The following is a 14,686-nucleotide window of genomic DNA, read 5'->3' on the forward strand; positions in this document are numbered from 1 at the left end:
CACATCTGAGGTACATGTTGATGTTCCTGATGTTTCTGTCTCATTTTTACTATCTGTATGACTTAACTGTAAAGCTACAGGCTAGCTAGCTTATGCTCTGTTTCCATATAGTTGCCTAGCAACAGTTTTCTCATGATTTATCATGTTTGCTTTGACAAGTGGAGAGCAGCAACTCACAAAGTCCATTTGAACTCTAACAGTTAAACTGAAGGTGAAATGGATCAACAGCTGAAGCTTATAAATGTGGTTTCATTGAATTCTGCTCATCGCTCTGTCCTGAAATGAATGCTGTCAGATTCCTAAACTTCAGTGGGATTCAGTATGACGCAGACTAGGGCTGCACGATATTAAAAAACTGTGATATGCGATATGCGGTATGATAATGCAATAAGTGTGTAAAATCAATTTAAAATATATTTATATATATATTTATATATTTAAAAAACTGAAGATAACATAACCAACATAGGTGTTTCATGTTCTTTTGAGGAACAGAAAGCATTCTCTGCTGTTTGTGTCGCCCTAAAACTCTGACTTTTCATAACTTTTTTAAATATTAAAATCATTCAGTTATCACAAACCTTGTGATATTTACATTTGCGATAGTTCAATGATTTCGATATACTGTGACGCAAACTCTCAGCCTCATCCTGTCTGAGTTGTTGCTGCTCTGTGGATGGAGGAAACTCTGGGAGTAAATCCCCTCTGATTTCAGATAACAGCTTCCTGAGAGAATTTCAATCACAGTGTGAGAAGGCAGAAGACACGACGCTGTGGGTGAACTGCAATTTCCTCCTGCTCTCACCAGCCCTTCACACACACACACACACACACACATCTGATAGCATCGACTCTTGAAGTCTGAGTTCACTAACAAGAACACAAACACAATTTTGTCAAATTATATTAGCAGAGTGTACTGAGTGTCTGACCGTGTTACATGGATCTGGCATCTGGGAATTTTCCTGGAGTTAAAATTAAACAGCGTCAACACGTAAACACAGCTAGAATTAGATCACTAGAAAGCAATGATTCAAGAAAAAAAATCAAGAGAGAGAGAGAGAGAATTACACAACTAGATCTAGAGATCTAGAAACCACAGAGGAAGAAAATACAACGAAATGGCAAACAAAAACAAACAAACAAAACAAACCCAAAGCAGCACAAACAGAACAAGGTAACCAAGAAGGAAGTAGAAAGACAAGGATTTGTTTAAAAAAAATAATAAGACAAGGGAATTGGAAGAACTAGAACTAGATCTAGAAATTACTGAGCTAGAAAAAACAAAAACAAAACAAAACAAGGAACTGGGGAACTAAAGGAAACTAGATAGATAATAGTTTATTAAAAACAGACAAAAAATATACAGAGAACTAGCAACTAGAACCAGATATCTAGAAATTACAAGGAACTGGGAAACTAAACAAACAAACAAACAAACAAACACAAAAAAAGCCTAAAACAATAACAAGGTAACCAAGAATCTTGGGAACTAGAAAGACAAGGGTTTATGGAAAAAAGGAAAACAAAACTGGACAGCTACAACTAGGAATTTGGAAAGTACATAAACAGACAACCGGAACTAGCGATCTAGAGAAAAAAACACAGAACTGGGGAAAAACATCATTTTTTAAAACAGTGAATGTGCATTTAGAGAGGAAGATGTTTACTGAGAATTGATTTTTACTATAGAAACTGTTCAGACCTGTGGAAGTGTACACATGAAAACCAATTTCTTCCTCTCGTCATATCTGCGACTCCGACACGACCGTAAGGAACCAGATAATATTCTGCTCTCAGATGCAGTTGAGCTGAAGCTGGATGATTTCAGACGAAAGTGTTCTGACTGCATCACCTGCAGCTCCCATGGTGAATGTAAAGGATTTAATATTGTGCTCTATCAGACGAGACGGACTCTAATCTAAAGCGCAGGGAAAGAAACATATACATGAAAAACAATTTCAAGCTTGAATGCATTGTCATCTGCTCTAAATAAGAAAAGCTGTAAGAGACGCACGGCAGAGTGAGGACAAGCTCTCTGCGTCTGAATCCTGAATCCCAGCCGAGGTCCAAACGACACACGGCCAGGACACACTGAATGTTTACGAACATATCGTGCACTTTAGAATGTTTTTAAACGATAATATACTGTAAGTGCATTCAGTACATTTATACCTCAGTGCTGCTGAATCCTGGATTGTGATTGGTCAGAAGGTTTTTCTAATACATTATCGTTATCGTTTCTATAGTAACAGCTCATTCACAGAGACTTGTACAGCGGACGCTCCACATAAACGGATTAAAGAACGTGTGTAATTGTTGATATGGTGAAGTTTTCTGTAAGGAGATGTTCATGTAACATTTATGGAAGGAGTCTCCAGTTTGTAACAGTCAGAGGTAAAGCTGTAACTTTTCTGACATCTTCAGGACAGAGGAGTTTACGCTTCCTTGCGGTTTCTCTGTAACACGAGGGAACGACTGTTTATAGCTGCTATAACGTAAGTGACAACAGGAACTAACTGTTTTGAAGGCTTTCCACAACATTAAATATAACTATAAATGGATAAAAGTATGATATTCTTTAATAAATAAAAATTGTTGGCAAATTGCTGCGGTAGAAGAAGTATAAAACACTTCAGGATGTGCTGTTACAGGAAAACAATCATCTTCAGGGTGGTATGAGTAACTCCGCTTCACATCGTGCCACATTACATCACCCTGTTGTTGATTATATTCCAATTACAGCACACCCCAAGTGATTTATTCCTTATGTAATTATAATAAAGTATACATAGAGTCACTGCCTTTCCATTCAGTTTATGAGTTCTGTACTTTCTCTGGTCTAATTGGGGATAAATACAGTAAACTTAACAGTCCCTGCACTCTTTAAAGGTTCTATGTAAAAAACTACACAGCAGCCTTTTTCACATCAGAAAGGCCTCCAAGGACCCTTTTCTGATGAGCACTTTGTTATATTTAAAATGAATAAACTCCAAACTATTGGTCATTATTGACTTCCTAATTCCTAGAATCTGTCCGGTGTTTAACATTTAGCTAAACTGCCTTGGTATGTGGTTTACTCTTTGAAGAAGCGGTTTATTATTTTATAATTAAGAGTACTTCGCCTCCTAAAATGGTTAAACCTGGAATTAGTATATTTGAGTTAAATTTGTATAAATATGTAGTATACTTGAATTATTTTTCTTTTATAATTGGAGAGAAATAGAAAAAAAAACATGAACTGGAGAAGTAGAAAACCATCATTACAGTACTCAAAAACAAGGATTTGGGAACTTAAAAATAATTCATTAGGTCTGTCCAGTTTCTGTACCGCTTATCCTACCCAGGGTTGCAGGGAGCTCAGGGCACAAGGTGGGGGACACCCTGGATGGCCAACCCATCACAGGGCACAATCACACACACCATGGACATGATTTAGAAATGCCAATCAGCCTACAACACGTCTTTGGACTGGGGGAGGAACACGCAAGCTCTGTGCACATAGGATGGAGGTGGGATTTAAAGCTCCAACCCCGGAGGTGTGAGGCAGGCGTGTTAACCAGCAAGCCACCGTGACCCCTGCCCCCAGTAATTAGGTAATTATTTGAATTGTTGTACCTAAATCACCACGAAGTGCAGCAGAGCTAGAGATGTGAATATGACAGAAATCCACTTGGTCTATTGAACCAGCATTAATCCACACCCACAGATCATCTGAACGGGTAAAAACCGTAGCATGAATCATAACCATCTTCAGTGAGCATCAGCTACAGCATGTAACCTGTTAGGTGTGTTAAAGTAGACGCCTGTGCAAACACCATAACCACAAACCAAAGCCTGTAATAAATCAACACTGCACTTGAGTTGTCCAATTAGAGAACGAAGCCAGAGAAGCTAAATATTTACCGCAGGAAACACAGTTGATGTTTATGTGTCTGAATGCTATCCGTAGCAGCAGGAGCTGTAATATTTACCCAGTGCTGTGATCACAGACTGAGAGAAAGTGTGATCTAGATGAACAAACAGAGCCAAATGTTCTCTATAAGACACTTATCCTCCTCCCCGATCCTCTCCTCTGCAGTCGTCTTTCCTAACAGCCTCTTTCTGCTGAAGCGTGTGAGAGAGAATGCTGTATAATTGAGTTGGAGAGGAATTTGGTTCAGGTTTGTTTACATCATTCTTCAGTGTTATGAGTCTAAAACAGTGTGCTGTTATTGGCTAAAAGCAGCAGGGACACGAATCTATATCTGAGTCAATATCAGGTGTTAGATGTGTTGCACAAACACAATTTCCCCTCTTACACAAGACATCAAGAGCGTCTGAAAGTGCGTGTCTTTAGTTCTGCACCTTTTTCACAAGTTAAACATAATGCAGTTTATAGTTTTTTTGTTTTGTTTTAATTCATTAGGCACTAAAGGGTTTGGCATGTTTCTGGTTAAATCATTGATATTCAGCATGAAGTACTATAAAGCCACAATCTTAATAACCTCCACCAATGCAGATTCCTGCCCCAATTAGCCTCTACTAGCTCTTGTTGTAGTTTCCATGCTTTACTTCTAGGTGGATTAATGACTCTACAGATCTAAATAGGGCAGTAAGCATGCTGCTCCACGATTCTGCAACATCGGGAAAGGTGAGCAAATCAACGAGCATCGATTTGTGTCTGTCAAACAGCAACAGACTTAAAAGGATGGGTTCTCTTTTGAGCCTGGTTTCTTTCAAGGTTTCTTCATCATGTCGTCTCAGGGAGTATTGCCTTGCCCCTGTCACCTCTGGTTTGTGCATTAGAGATCAATCTATATACAGATTTCTGTAAAGCTACTTTGCTATCTTAATAAAATTGAATTGAATTGAATATTAGCACAAAGACCAGAAGGAGCCAAAGCAACACCAGACACTGTGCACTTGGACAGAACCAATTTTTCCTGAAAAGGCAGAAAGAGATGAGATGAGAAGTAACACACTTCTAACAGATCATTAACACACTCCACCCTAACCAGACTAATCACGTCATTAACACATGAGATGAACAGCATCATCCAATTACATCTGATCTGCACTTATTCACAAGAAGCATTAAAGAACGTTCAGCCTCTATATTCACCTTCACACTGCAGGCAGATCCATTCCGGTCTTGGCTGGTTTGTTAATTGGATGACACATTATGCTCACACCAATAAAAATATTCAGTCCATCAAACTCAGACCTCAAGCACTTCTCTGTTTTTTAATATGCAAAATTCAACTTCCTCAGGCAGATGAATCCTGAAAGTTACGTATGTTGTACACAGTAGAAGTATTATGTATACAGAGACATATAGTGACACTGTGTACACTTTCATTTTGGACAAACTGTTCTGTAACAACCCCTTCTGTCTTCACAGGTTTACAGCAATCACGACCACAGAGAGAAAAAAATATTCCTAATGAAAGTAAAGAGTAAGAAACCTTGGAAGAGCCACTCCATGTAGGTTTTATCTTGTGAAGCAGAGATAAACAACTGGAGAACAATGACAGACCTGAACATAATAGAAAGATGATTCATCACCACACAGTAGAGCAGAAAGAACATCCTTGATCATGGATGAACCACAGTTCAGTCTGTAACAATCAGCACATCTGGGGAAGATTCATGATATTAATAATAATAATAAGAAGAAGAAGAAGAAAAGAGAGATTCAGTATAATGTAAAAATTAAGAAGCATATCTGAGACTAGAGATCCAGAGTAGTTATGGAGGGTAAAGTTAAGTTAGTTAACAGAAATCACTGTTTGTTGCTTTTATCAAAAAATATCAGAATTTGATTGTGAATATCTAAGACTTAAGTCCAAAAGTTACATCTGTATTTACACAAGGAAAGTTCCTCATATTCAGATTTGGATGAAGCAGATACTTAAATAGTTTTCTTGGCTCCACATTCAGATTACTAAAATCAGGTTTGAGGTTGCCAGATATTTGAAATGAGGTTGCCAGATATTTCTTGACTAGAAGTGTCCAAGATGGGATTTTCAGTAGCGTCTAGATCACCGTCTTTAAACCTTTAAAACGGCAAAAAATCCAGGGAGGAACATGTGCAGCAGATCACAGTTTTTTTTTTTCCTTTGCTGTCAAATGTAATGCACAAAAAAAAAAAAAAAAAAAAAAAAAAAAAAAAAAGCTAATACGATGATATATGAATGAGAAGATGATGTGCATTGAAATGTATCTAATAGGAGTCTAGTATATCATCAATATATTGCTGCATGAATAGTCCTAGTTATAATGACCACATTAATCACTGCAAATTCTGGTTTAATTTGACAATATTTCTTCCACATTCATTATTCAGGCATGAGCAAAATAGCACTTGATCCAGCACATACTTTTATTTTGCATTTTATTTTTTAAAGCCAGATATGCGTGTAACTGAGATGCAACTGCATACATGTCAGGTCTCGTGGCTTTTTGCCTCTATTGCAGTCTCACAGCTGTGATTGCAAATCTCAGGATATTTTAACACACAAAGCATAGCAAAAAAAAGAGTTTCATCATAGCAACACTGGCCTCAGTAACATGTGTAGCTTCACCCTGTGTAACTGGCTAATTCCCATTGACTTAAAGCTCATTTCATGCACAGACCAAACATCCAACAGCAGACAATAATAATAATATTTATCAGCAGCTAAATAGCGAAGATATGTGAGGGAATCTGCTGAAAGGAGTGTTCAGTTTCACTGCATACAGAAGCCAAAGAGGGAACACTGCATTTTGTAAAGTGTGTAAGGATGATGTAAAGATGGCGGCATCAGGGACGTTCAGTATTAAAATGAAGATTAAAGGAAGAGTGTGGAGACGAACACACTCACTGCACTCATGAAATGGAAATTAAACAGTGACAGCCAGTCTTACATTTCTGTAATAACTCCACAAATGCAAAAAAGCAAGCTACACAATTGTACAATACAGAGCACAACACTCAAGAGTACTTCACACTCACACACACACACACACACACACACAGAGCTTTCTTTTTGTGTGTTGAGATTAATTTTGATGCCTTATATCAGCGTATCGGTTTGTAAAAACAGCCGTCCCTATTTTACAACAACAGCAATGACAGTAAAAAAAGGAAAAGTGTGGAGAGGCTTTTCTTGTGAGTTTGGCATTACTTGAGGCTTTCACCAAATTCAACAGGTTTTCCCTCAGCCACCTTCATATTTCCTTTACATTTAGGTTAACAGCTACAGTCAGGCCCATAAGTATTTGTACAGCAACACAATGTTGGTAATTGTGCCTCTGTACACCACCACAATGGATTTGAAATGAAGCAATCAGGATGTGATTGAAGTGTAGACTTTCAGCTTTAATTCAAGGGGTTTAACAAAAATATGGCATTAACTATTTAGGAATTACAAACATTTTTTACAGAGTCCCTCCATTTTCACACGCTCAAAAGTAATTGGACAAACTAACAATCATAAATATTAGGATTATTTTTAATACTTGGACGCAAATCCTTTACAGTCAATGACTGAATGCCTGAAGTCTGGAACCCACGGACATCACCATCAACATGCTGACTTTCCTCCCTTGAGCTGCTTTGCCAGGTCTTTACTGCAGCCGCCTTCAGTTGCTGCTCATATGTGGGTCTTTCTACCTTCAGTTTTGTTTTTGCTACGTGAAAAGGATGCTCAACTGGGTTGAGGTCAGGTGGGTTGAGATCCGGCCATTTAAGAACATTTAATTGCTTTGCCTATAGAAGCTCTTGGGTTACTTTTGCGGTACGTTTTGGGTCTTTATCCATCTGTACTGTGAAGCGCCGTCCTGTCAGTTTTGCAGCATTTGACTGAATCTGAGCAGAAAGTATAGCTCTATATTCTTATATACTACTCTTATATATAGCTCTATACTTCTAGCAGCAATCACATCATCAATAAACACCAGTGACCCGGTTCCATTAGCAGTCATACATGCCCATATCGTAACACTGCCTTTTTTTTTTTGTTAGCAAATTCTAATCTGCCGTTTCTGTTCTTGAGTGTTACCAGTGGTTTGCATCTTGAGGTAAAACTGTCTATATTTACATTCATGAAGGTGTCTTTTGATTGTAGACTTTTGACAATGATCAATCAACTCCAGACCTTTTATCTCCTTAATTTGTCATGAAATAATGAGGAAACAGGCCACATCTGGCCATAAAACTGCTTTATCAGTCAAGTTTCCAATTGTAAAAACTGTACAAATGGAGGGACTCTGTAAGAAAAGGTTTGTAATTCCTAAACGGTTAATGCCATATTTCTGTTAAACCCGTTGAATTAAAGCTGAAAGTCTACACTTCAATCACATCTTGATTACTTCATTTCAAATCCGTTGTGGTGGTGTACAGAGGCACAATTACAACAACTGTGTCACTGTCCAAATACTTATGGCTCTGACTGTATGTGCCTGTTTTCGGTAAATGTCACCCCACATGCACAACTCCTGTCTAACTGTCTGAATAGCACTTACGTCTGTAGTTACGCCTGAGGTCTGAAAGCCTTTATGCACGTTTTCAGAACACTGAATAAATGTCACATGTCCTAACCTAGTATATTACTCCGAACTTCTGGCAGTTCCCAGAATATCAAAGTCTACAAAAGGGGGTAGAGCGTTTTCGTATTTAGCTCCTAAACTTTGGAATAGCCTTCCTGACAGTGTTCGGGGCTCAGACACAGTCTCCCAGTTCAAACGTAGATTAAAGACATATATCTTTAGCCAGGCATACACTTAACACTTAACACACACCATAACCTTGTACTTCAGTACATCTGATTAATTGCACATTATGATTTAGTGCTTACTAATATTATGAACAGCAGCTACGCTAATTCCTTTCCACTTGTTTCCCTTCTTCTAGCCATCCCGAGGCACATAGAGATTGTGCCAGCTCCAGTAGACGAGGCCAACCCTACGAGGATCCTGAGGCATCCAGAGATGGACCAGCTCCAGCCAGTTTCTGCCTCGTGAGGATTTGGGTATTCAAAGCATCGCTGCCAACTCTATGTGGACTTTGAGGAAGACAACAACCTCTAAATTAATATACACATAAAATTCTACATGACTATAAATAAATACAGAAAGGACATTGTTCATATCACACTCTCTCAGGCGCCTCAGGCTTGCTCACTAGGGATAATTCTGTCTAACATCTAGGACTGTTTGCATGTTTTTGTTTCTGTTTGCATGCTTTTTGTTTCTTATGTTCTGTAAAGCTCCTTTTTGACAATGTTCATTGTTAAAAGTGCTATACAAATAAAATTGGATTGAATTGAATTGAATTACCAGAATGTGGAATTATAAATATGACTTTGTTGGCTGTTTGAATGATCATCAGTATTTCCAAGTTCCTGTCACCATTCAAACGCAGCAAAAGTCCCATTTCTGAAGCAGAACCCAAAAACCGGCCCTGGTTCTTTTGTTCGAAATGTATCTAAAGTTCTCGAGTTGCTGAAAAAGTTTCCGAAAAATGTGTGTCTCTGAATATATACTGTGTGTGTGTGTGTGTGTGTGTGTCCTTTCTCTCCTTAATTACCCTCTCTTTGGCTTCTGTTCATTTTCGTAAGGATTATAAATCATCCTGAGCTGACTATATGGTGCCATTGTGTGGATTTGTATAATTAAGGAGCTGTGTGGGGCTGGAATTTATAGTGTGTGTGTGTGTGTGTGTGTGTGTGTGTGTTTGTGTTTTGATCCCTTTCTTAGTGTCGAACCAGCTGAGGTGTGATGATATAACAGTAAATTTATCGGGATTAAAAGTGGTTATACTGTTCCACTGGTATAGAACAGAGGTTCTGAGGCTTTTTGCAGTCAGGGAAGTGTTTAACAGTAAAGATACAAGTTTCACAGAAACTCTTCTCTGAATATAATCCAACTATTCAAATATAGGTTTATTATTTAAATATCTATTTTGTCTATTTATTGCAGCCTTGGAGCTTTTTTTTATTCCTAATATTTTGACTGAAAGAACATATTAATGCCAAGATGACTTTAATTTTAAGCCTTTGCTTTTGAGATACGGAGGTTTTGGATGAGTGACTAATTAAGTGATCAGTTGAACTCTCTTGAATTCTTCCTCTTTTGTCAGCACTGCTCATGTCGTTTGTTGTGAGCTCATGTCATGTGCTTTTGCTTTGTTTTGACATGTGCATTTGTTTTGGTCCTGTCTTCACCCCGTCCTGTTATTGGTGTGTTTCCTGATTGTGTCCAGGCGTTCTGTGTTCATTGATTAGTTTGTGTTTATATAACCTCTGGTGTTTCAGTTTCATTGCAAAAGTTCTGTTGTGCTTTTCTGCCTTGTTAACTCCAAGTCTTGTTTTCTAGCTCTAGCTCTGTGTATAGTATTTCCTGCTTTTGACTCTCAGGTCCTTGTTTTCCTGAGAATAAACAGTCCCCTCACTACTGCATGTTACCCTAACAGGATAATAACCATACAAGCCCTATAATAAACCGACTAACTTTTGATAATGTTGTAACAAACTAAACGTAATTTTGGGAACCACTGGTATATAGCATGACACCATCTATTAACTATATCTAAAAAAAAACATCTGCATCTGAAAATTATCTCTGAAATGAAATGTTAGATCTATGACCTCCATGATTGCAGAAGGAAGCAGCTTCATAGATTATTATTTCCTGTATAAAGGGGTGGAGAAGAAGGACACACAGATCCCAGGAATCTAGGTCTAGGGTGAATGTGATATTAATCAAGACTGCAGGTCGGATGGATGGTAGTGATGATGGTGGATGGTGGTAGGTATGAGACGGACAGGAGGTTGGAATATGGCTGAAGATTTTATTACAGTTAGAGGAAACAACACTAGGACTTGCTTTCACTGAAAACAAAATACTCTGATAATCAGACATGGACAACAGGGAAGCATGTCTCACCTGAGAGAGAGAACATGGAGTACACTAGGCTGTATTTTAATTAGCTAACCTGACTGCCAAAAAGGAAAGAAAACAAACTAACTACACTAGGTTAAAATAACCACCCATCCTCTAACCTAATGTGTTTAGACTTTCACTAGTACATAGGCAATGAGTGGAAGCTAGCATACAACTGACGAACAAGAGCAATTGACAAACAATAAGTTAGCAGTGAAGGAAGGAGCAACTACCTTAGGGAAAAAATTTATATCAAAGCAGCTTAACAATGGCAAAGTGGCCCTAACAATAAACAAGCTAGCAATCAGACAAGCTAGCAATCAGACAATCTAACAATCAGACAAGCTAGCAAGCAAGCAAATGTGAAGTGAGCCACCTGGCTAGTGCAAGGGCCCCAATGTGCTGAGAAAAGAGCCGAGAGAGCACAGAAGCAAAGCCCAGTGCATTGTACCAGCATGTCTGATGAGCAGCACAGGGTCAGCTCACAGGTACTTTAAAACGTCAACTTTTAAAACAGCTGAATTTTTTTAAAAATAAAAATTGCAGAGTAGTACTGAATAATTTCATGTCTGAGACTGTGATAATAATGGAGCTGATAAAGACCTCGTCTGGAACATTCGGTTTCTCTGAAAACTCCAGTGTGCAACCACAACATTAATCATTAATCATTTCCACTCCATGAATTACTGCAGTACACTGAGATTACAGCCTGCGCTCGTCTGCATACAGAAGAAGTACAGTCTTTTTGTGTGCAGGCTGTCAAAATTAATAATATGCATACACACTACATGGTATCATTCCACTCTTACTTCTGTACTGGCTCATGAGGGTGCTTACTACATAAAAAATGCATAATAACTCCACTTTGAAACACACTAAATATGTTTATATGGAAATATTTGTGAATAAGTGATTCTAGTGTTGATTTCATTGGTTGGTGCTGTATTTTTTTTTATTTTTGTGAGAAGTTGTGCCTAGCGCTGATGTCACACACTGCAAAAAATGATGTCTTAGCAAGGGAAAATATCTGGAATATACTCCATTTTTAAAAAAAAATATTTCCTATTACATGATTATCATAAACCAAATATAAGATTATTAAATTTTTTATTTTTATTTATTTATTTATTTGTTTTACTAATTTCAAGCTTGAAATAGTCTTGTTCTATTGGCAGATAATTTTGCTCATTTTAAGCATTTATTCTAGAAAGAAGCAAAATTATCTGCCAATACAATATGAAACAACATTTTACCAAGTATACCAAGCTTAAAATATACCAAGTATACCAAGCTTAAAATAGTAAAAATGAATCAAAATAGGTTTAGTAATATTGTTTTTGGTTTATTGTAATCTTATAATAGGAAATCCTAGATAATTGTGATGATATTCAAGGTATTTTCACTTGGTAAAATGTCAGTTTTTGCAGTGCAGGAGGACAATGTTACTGCTGGCACAGTTACGATAACATTTAATAGGAGAAAAAAATCAACAACCTCAAAAATAAGTGAGAACAGTCAGGTTTCGCTGTCAGCGCCTAAAAACAAAAATGATGGTGAGAGAGTTGTACAGACTAAAGGAGAATAAAGCACCGCTGCATCTCTCTCTTTAGGTACAGATGAAGCAAGGCCTATATCCCACTGCACCACTATCACCACTGTAGTCGAACGGCATTGTGGGCAACCTAGGAAAATCTAAACCAAAGACGAAGTTTAAACTAAAAACTCGGAATTTCATTATAAATAAATCTTGGCTGCTGCTGAAGAGCACATGTTAATTATAAAGACGCAACTCATTCACACTGGATTTTTCCTTTGAGTGATCAAGAAAGTTCAACGTCATTCAGTATACCAATAATTAAATGTTTAAAATTTAATCTATCTATCTATCTAAATAATTTCTGTGGATTATATATATATATATATATACATATATATATATATATATATATATATATATATATATATATATATATATATATATATATATATTGAAAGAGCAAAAGGGAATACACACACACACACACACACACACACGCATGCATATATATATATATATATATATATATATATATATATATATATATATATATATATATATATGCATGCGTGTGTGTGTGTGTGTGTGTGTGTATTCCCTTTTGCTCTTTCAATTTGACATGAGTTGTGTTGTAGGAAACCTGTTTTTCTGATCTAGCACAGGTGTGTGTGTGTGTGTGTGTGTGTGTAACAGCTGCTCTTGGGTGTGCAATTTTGTACTCCATTTGTAAGAGAGCTTTTCTGCCATCTGGTGTGGGATTTTTTCACTGCATCCAAACACTTTCAATCTACTTTTCAATCTTTCAGCTAAGAATCCTAATTATCCATATTGAGACATAGCTAGACAGCTGATGACGTCGTTGTATCCACATTGTCCACAATGAGGTGATCTCAGTGTGAGTCTATGTAGTGCACATACTTCTGGGACCCTCAGTAGTGCACACTCCGTCATCTTTCTGAGGTACTGATATGTAAATGAAAGGTTGCACTGCTCGGAAGTGCGGAAGAAAATCATCACTAATGTTCTGAACGCTCAGTATTCATATAATAAGCGTGTTTTAGTGTAATGAGGAAAGTGATGCTGATGTGAACTATGTCCTTACGTATATATACATGCTGCCTATTTTCCCATAAAATCTTAATGAAATCTGAGCAAACGTCATGACATCTTTCTGCTTATTGTTCTTATATTTAAACACCATTTAGCCCTCTTAACTTAAAAATTATACTTTTTTTTTTTTTTTTCAACATGGAATCTATGAAAACATGCATTTAAGCATTCAAATTGTGTTAACCCCATTTCAGGCAACAATCTCATTACAAGCTTTCTTTGTTACATTTTGCTCTTAAATGAGTCACAGGATTGGGGTTGGAAGTGACATGGCTTACATTTTAGCATAGAACTAGCAGATATACAAAATGTGCAGTTTAACTCTTTCTAGCAGTACACTGGCATTCCATTCCACCAGCTGAAAGGAAATCGAATTTTCGGACATTTTCAACCAGTATAAACAAATGAATTACTTTATCACTGCAAGTCTGTTATGAGATTAGCCAGGACACTGTTGGGTTTCTGTGTATAGAGTATCGTGACTCTGTGTTTAGCTGCTAATGAGCAGGGTGATGGGAAAGGGGAGGAGTTTGAACCCCCTGCTTGGCAAACTATTCACACCTCTCCACAATAACACTGGTACAGAGATAAAACGAACAGCACAAATAAAGCTTTTATGATAGTAAAACACCACATACAACTGCCACAATAAAATTATAACATTTAAACCTAGTAGGCTAGGTAAAAAAAAAAAAAAGAAAGAAATACTTAGGAAAAACTGAAAATTCTTAAAGCTCTGAGTGTCTATTTTCATATGAGCCATTAACCACTACTGTGGAGTGTGACATCACAAATAAATTCAATTTGTCAAGTAGCATCCATCACAACATACATTAATTTATGAAAATTTTATATTGTTTACTTAAGAAATTAGTTTTAGACTATAATTTGGGTAACAGGGGTGTATTTTCAAAGTGACCTCATCAGTTAATATCATATTATCACTGAAGCGAAAGAAAAAAAGAACTTTCTTCTTCTCATGATCTTCAGGAAATTCGGCTGCTTCAACTTCCTTAATGCAAAATATTCCAAATATTTCACATTTGGGGTTATTGTGTTGAGATAATAGAGTTGAATGAAAACTAAAATGTACATTTTTTATAACCTATAATGTGTGACTTGTGGGAATGGGAT

Source organism: Pangasianodon hypophthalmus, chromosome 23 (genome assembly GCF_027358585.1).
Source record: "Pangasianodon hypophthalmus isolate fPanHyp1 chromosome 23, fPanHyp1.pri, whole genome shotgun sequence".
NCBI classification, from domain to species: Eukaryota; Metazoa; Chordata; class Actinopteri; order Siluriformes; family Pangasiidae; genus Pangasianodon; species Pangasianodon hypophthalmus.